Source organism: Brassica napus (assembly GCF_020379485.1).
Source record: "Brassica napus cultivar Da-Ae chromosome A9 unlocalized genomic scaffold, Da-Ae chrA09_Random_5, whole genome shotgun sequence".
In the NCBI taxonomy this organism is placed as follows: Eukaryota; Viridiplantae; Streptophyta; class Magnoliopsida; order Brassicales; family Brassicaceae; genus Brassica; species Brassica napus.
The window spans coordinates 11406-17318 of record NW_026014114.1 but is presented as its reverse complement, the minus strand read 5'-3'; the positions used below and the strand labels follow the sequence as shown (position 1 = coordinate 17318).

The 5913-nt window shown below is 31.4% G+C and overlaps 1 pseudogene; it reads right to left on the bottom strand.

Annotated features, from left to right (window-relative positions):
* Positions 1 to 444: 444 nt before the first annotated feature.
* On the bottom strand, positions 445 to 2237 carry LOC125594563 (annotated as a pseudogene).
* Between the last annotated feature and the right edge of the window lie 3676 nt (positions 2238 to 5913).

The window sequence follows — 5913 nt, the reverse complement described above, 5'->3', positions numbered from 1 at the left end:
CATTGAAATTGATTGTACTCCTTTTTATTTGGGTGGATTGATTCTTAATTTTTTATATCACTAAATTATGTAAAATTTACAATGCAATCACCATTTATCGCTAGCATATTTTTAATTAGCGTTGATGTTGATTAAAATGAAATTTTACTAAGTTAATATGGCATTGTTTATTGGAATTGTTGTGATATATTTTTTGAAATATACAGTAATTTTGAATATTAAATATTTGTTAACACTGATAAAAACTTGTTGCACAATAAAAGTATATATATATATAATATGCCTCAGATAAAAAAACAGAAATATCGATTGTACATATATATATATATATATATATATATATATATATATATATTTAACATGTTAAAACAAAGAATACAATTGTAACTTTTAAATTTGAAAATAGTTACGAAAGACAATTCCAAATATGGGTGCAAAAGAAACCACCATCGGTTATAGGAACAGCATATTCTTCATGACTTGTTACATGTTTGTTGCAAAACTTTTTGCAAGCTTCTTCACAAATAGACATATCTGCTTTTTGGCTACTTTCATGCACTGATTTGGGATGCAGTGTTTGACACATTTTTCAACATTGGTTGAAAGACAATTTTGTGCCGAAAACATCACTGTATATATAGCTACAATCATGAAAATAATGCATGATTTTTTAAAAGTTTGAGTCGTCATAATGTATATTATTAGAACAAATATGAAATTCTAATATAGTTTAGTCTGATTTTGATCGTTGATCGTGAAATGATGATTTTTTGGTAATCTCTTGGTAATTTATATAGAAAGTTAATGATGACTATTTTAACAGTTTGTGTTTTTTTTTTTTGTTGTTTCTCTGTTTTAACGTATATAAACCGAATCAGTTATGTTAAACTTATCTGTACTTTCTTATGTTAGTTATCTATCCAGTTTTTCTTATAACAATATAAAATATATCATTTATAATGATTATAGTTGTATTTTATATGATTTCATAGTATTTCATTAAAGTTTTATGTCTAAACTCACAAAATTATGGTTTTATTTTGAAATCCTGAATTGACATTTTTTTTAGAAAATATATTATTTTAAATTAGAAAAATATTTTTAATTCTTTCCTCTAATATATGCAAAAACCTGTAGAATCAAATCATGAAGAAAATGGCTTTGAATGCGATTTCTTTGACTATTTTTTTAGTTACTCTTTTCACTTCTTTTGCATAGTAACAGATGCGTTCACCACACTTTCTTTTTTTTTCTGGTTTTTCTTTTTTTGATCACTACAGCGATCTGGTTTTTCGGTCAAGAAGGGTTTATAACCCCTTTACATACCTTTTTTAATGCGGAAAGAATCTAAAGCTTTCAACTTTGATTAGAAACCTGAATGTTTAAGTGTTCAGGTATTCTGAGGTCAATACCCCATCGATGAGACTGCACCTTAAGCTCTTAAATGAGATAATTGGTGGTGATTTTGGATTTCTCTAATGAGTAGTGGGCTGGAAACGGTTAGGTTAGGGCGATGAGGACGGCCAGGACGCTTGGAGCATCCAGATGCATCGGGACGGGACGGGAGAGGACGCTGGGACGGGATGTACCTTGGCTTTCTTTGATGGACGTTAAGACGCTGGTAAGGCATTCTCCATGCTTTGTAGTTTATTTCCCCAAGGCTACGAAGAGATTGGATTTTTCCGTTCTTAGAACTTGTCATTTATTTTTGAGGACTTATACGAAACTTCTTGTTACAAGAGATACTTTTCGGGATTCCTCGTGCATTGATTCCATCGTGATCGATTTTGACCCCAACAATAATCGTCTAGCTTTACTTCAAAAACTACAAATCTATTGTGTAATCTCAGTGTCTATTGATTTGATCCATAAGTTTTGTTTGCTGTGTAAAGTAGAAAATAAGAAAGCGTGTATTGCCAAGAACAATGGCAGAGCACATAAATATTAGGTTAAAAGTCGGCCAGGGCTATTTATGTAAATATGTCATGACTTGGGATTTAGGCCGGCTGGAAACCTAGCTGGGTTTTGCGCGCTTTGATATCGATCGACGGCAAAGGATGTGCGTGGATCAATGTTTATCTCTGATCGTCGACTTTCACACAAGTTCGATGGTCAACTACGAGCTTCCTCTCCTTTTATCTCTAAAATGCACCCAAATCATCATTTTCCTCCATAACACTCCTGAACCTGTAAATGTGCTAAAAAGACTCAAAAACATAATAAATAGTTCCTAAAACATCTATATACCATAGCTAAGAATGGGTAAAATCCATGATATATCAATTGGCCAGGTATACACACCGTGGCAGAGAAAAGATGGAGGATATTAAGACGGAGGTGGATTTGCAAGAGAGAGAAGGAAGAGAATGAGATCAAGTTCGCCTCAGGAATAAGCAGTGAGAAAATATCTATAATAATAAAGAAAGCTAAGAAATTTAGTCACAAAAAGTAAAAAGAGAAAAAGTTGTACGAAGACAAAGCTCGAGTAAACAAGAAACAAAATTTTATTTACATTCACAAAATATTCACGAATATGATTAGCAAAATTGGTCAGAAAAGTACAAAATTGGAAGAACTTGTTAGAGGGGGAAGAGAGAGATGTGATACAAAGTCATTATGTCATAAATGGAATCGTGGAGGTGAGATGAAACTTGAGATAGTTAAGAGAACAAATATAGGAGATTCAAAGAGGTATAGATGAAACCAAGGGAAGCCAAAAATACAGAATGTGAAAGCTTAGAAGGTTTAATTTTGGAGTTCCTACATTAAACTAATGTGACCAGTCTATATTTTTGTTTTGTGTTTTACTTTTTTTACTTTTATCCTAAGTGCACAAAAGTTTATTTTCACTATATATTAATTTTTGGCTTGCATTGAAATTGATTGTACTCCTTTTTATTTGGGTGGATTGATTCTTAATTTTTTATATCACTAAATTATGTAAAATTTACAATGCAATCACCATTTATCGCTAGCATATTTTTAATTAGCGTTGATGTTGATTAAAATGAAATTTTACTAAGTTAATATGGCATTGTTTATTGGAATTGTTGTGATATATTTTTTGAAATATACAGTAATTTTGAATATTATATATTTGTTAACACTGATAAAAACTTGTTGCACAATAAAAGTATATATATATATATATAATATGCGTCAGATAAAACAAACAGAAATATCGATTGTACATATATATATATATATATATATATATAACATGATAAAACAAAGAATACAATTGTAACTTTTAAATTTGAAAATAGTTACGAAAGACAATTCCAAATATGGGTGCAAAAGAAACCACCATCGGTTATAGGAACAGCATATTCTTCATGACTTGTTACATGTTTGTTGCAAAACTTTTTGCAAGCTTCTTCACAAATAGACATATCTGCTTTTTTGGCTACTTTCATGCACTGATTTGGGATGCAGTGTTTGACACATTTTTCAACATTGGTTGAAAGACAATTTTGTGCCGAAAACATCACTGTATATATAGCTACAATCATGAAAATAATGCATGATTTTTTAAAAGTTTGAGTCGTCATAATGTATATTATTAGAACAAATATGAAATTCTAATATAGTTTAGTCTAATTTTGATCGTGAAATGATGATTTTTTGGTAATCTCTTGGTAATTTATATAGAAAGTTAATGATGACTATTTTTAACAGTTTGTTTTATTTTTTTTTGTTGTTTCTCTGTTTTAACGTATATAAACCGAATCAGTTATGTTAAACTTATCTGTACTTTCTTATGTTAGTTATCTATCCAGTTTTTCTTATAACAATATAAAATATATCATTTATAATGATTATAGTTGTATTTTATATGATTTCATAGTATTTCATTAAAGTTTTATGTCTAAACTCACAAAATTATGGTTTTATTTTGAAATCCTGAATTGACATTTTTTTTAGAAAATATATTATTTTAAATTAGAAAAATATTTTTAATTCTTTCCTCTAATATATGCAAAAACCTGTAGAATCAAATCATGAAGAAAATGACTTTGAATGCGATTTCTTTGACTATTTTTTTAGTTACTCTTTTCACTTCTTTTGCATAGTAACAGATGCGTTCACCACACTTTTTTTTTTTTCTGGTTTTTCTTGTTTTGACCACTACAGCGATCTGGTTTTTTCGGTCAAGAAGGGTTTATAACCCCTTTACATACCTTTTTAAATGCGGAAAAAATCTAAAGCTTTCAACTTTGATTAGAAACCTGAATGTTTAAGTGTTCAGGTATTCTGAGGTCAATACCCCATCGATGAGACTGCACCTTAAGCTCTTAAATGAGATAATTGGTGGTGATTTTGGATTTCTCTAATGAGTAGTGGGCTGGAAACGGTTAGGTTACGGCGATGAGGACGGCCAGGACGCTTGGAGCATCCAGATGCATCGGGACGGGACGGGAGAGGACGCTGGGACGGGATGTACCTTGGCTTTCTTTGATGGACGTTAAGACGCTGGTAAGGCATTCTCCATGCTTCGTAGTTTGTTTCCCCAAGGCTACGAAGAGATTGGATTTTTCCGTTCTTAGAACTTGTCATTTCTTTTTGAGGACTTATACGAAACTTCTTGTTACAAGAGATACTTTTCGGGATTCCTCGTGCATTGATTCCATCGTGATCGATTTTGACCCCAACAATAATCGTTTAGCTTTACTTCAAAAACTACAAATCTATTGTGTAATCTCAGTGTCTATTGATTTGATCCATAAGTTTTGTTTGCTGTGTAAAGTAGAAAATAAGAAAGCGTGTATTGCCAAGAACAATGGCAGAGCACATAAATATTAGGTTAAAAGTCGGCCAGGGCTATTTATGTAAATATGTCATGACTTGGGATTTAGGCCGGCTGGAAACCTAGCTGGGTTTTGCGCGCTTTGATATCGATCGACGGCAAAGGATGTGCGTGGATCAATGTTTATCTCTGATCGTCGACTTTCACACAAGTTCGATGGTCAACTACGAGCTTCCTCTCCTTTTATCTCTAAAATGCACCCAAATCATCATTTTCCTCCATAACACTCCTGAACCTGTAAATGTGCTAAAAAGACTCAAAAACATAATAAATAGTTCCTAAAACATCTATATACCATAGCTAAAAATGGGTAAAATCCATGATATATCAATTGGCCAGGTATACACACCGTGGCAGAGAAAAGATGGAGGATATTAAGACGGAGGTGGATTTGCAAGAAAGAGAAGGAAGAGAATGAGATCAAGTTCGCCTCAGGAATAAGCAGTGAGAAAATATCTATAATAATAAAGAAAGCTAAGAAATTTAGTCACAAAAAGTAAAAAAGAGAAAAAGTTGTACGAAGACAAAGCTCGAGTAAATAAGAAACAATATTTTATTTACATTCACAAAATATTCACGAATATGATTAGCAAAATTGGTCAGAAAAGTACAAAATTGGAAGAACTTGTTAGAGGGGGAAGAGAGAGATGTGATACAAAGTCATTATGTCATAAATGGAATCGTGGAGGTGAGATGAAACATGAGATAGTTAAGAGAACAAATATAGGAGATTCAAAGAGGTATTGATGAAACCAAGGGAAGCCAAAAATACAGAATGTGAAAGCTTAGAAGGTTTAATTTTGGAGTTCCTACATTAAACTAATGTGACCAGTCTATATTTTTGTTTTGTGTTTTACTTTTTTTACTTTTATCCTAAGTGCACAAAAGTTTATTTTCACTATATATTAATTTTTGGCTTGCATAGAAATTGATTGTACTCCTTTTTATTTGTGTGGATTGATTCTTAATTTTTTATATCACTAAATTATGTAAAATTTACAATGCAATCACCATTTATCGCTAGCATATTTTTAATTAGCGTTGATGTTGATTAAAATGAAATTTTACTAAGTTAATATGGCATTGTTTATTGGAATTGTTGTGAT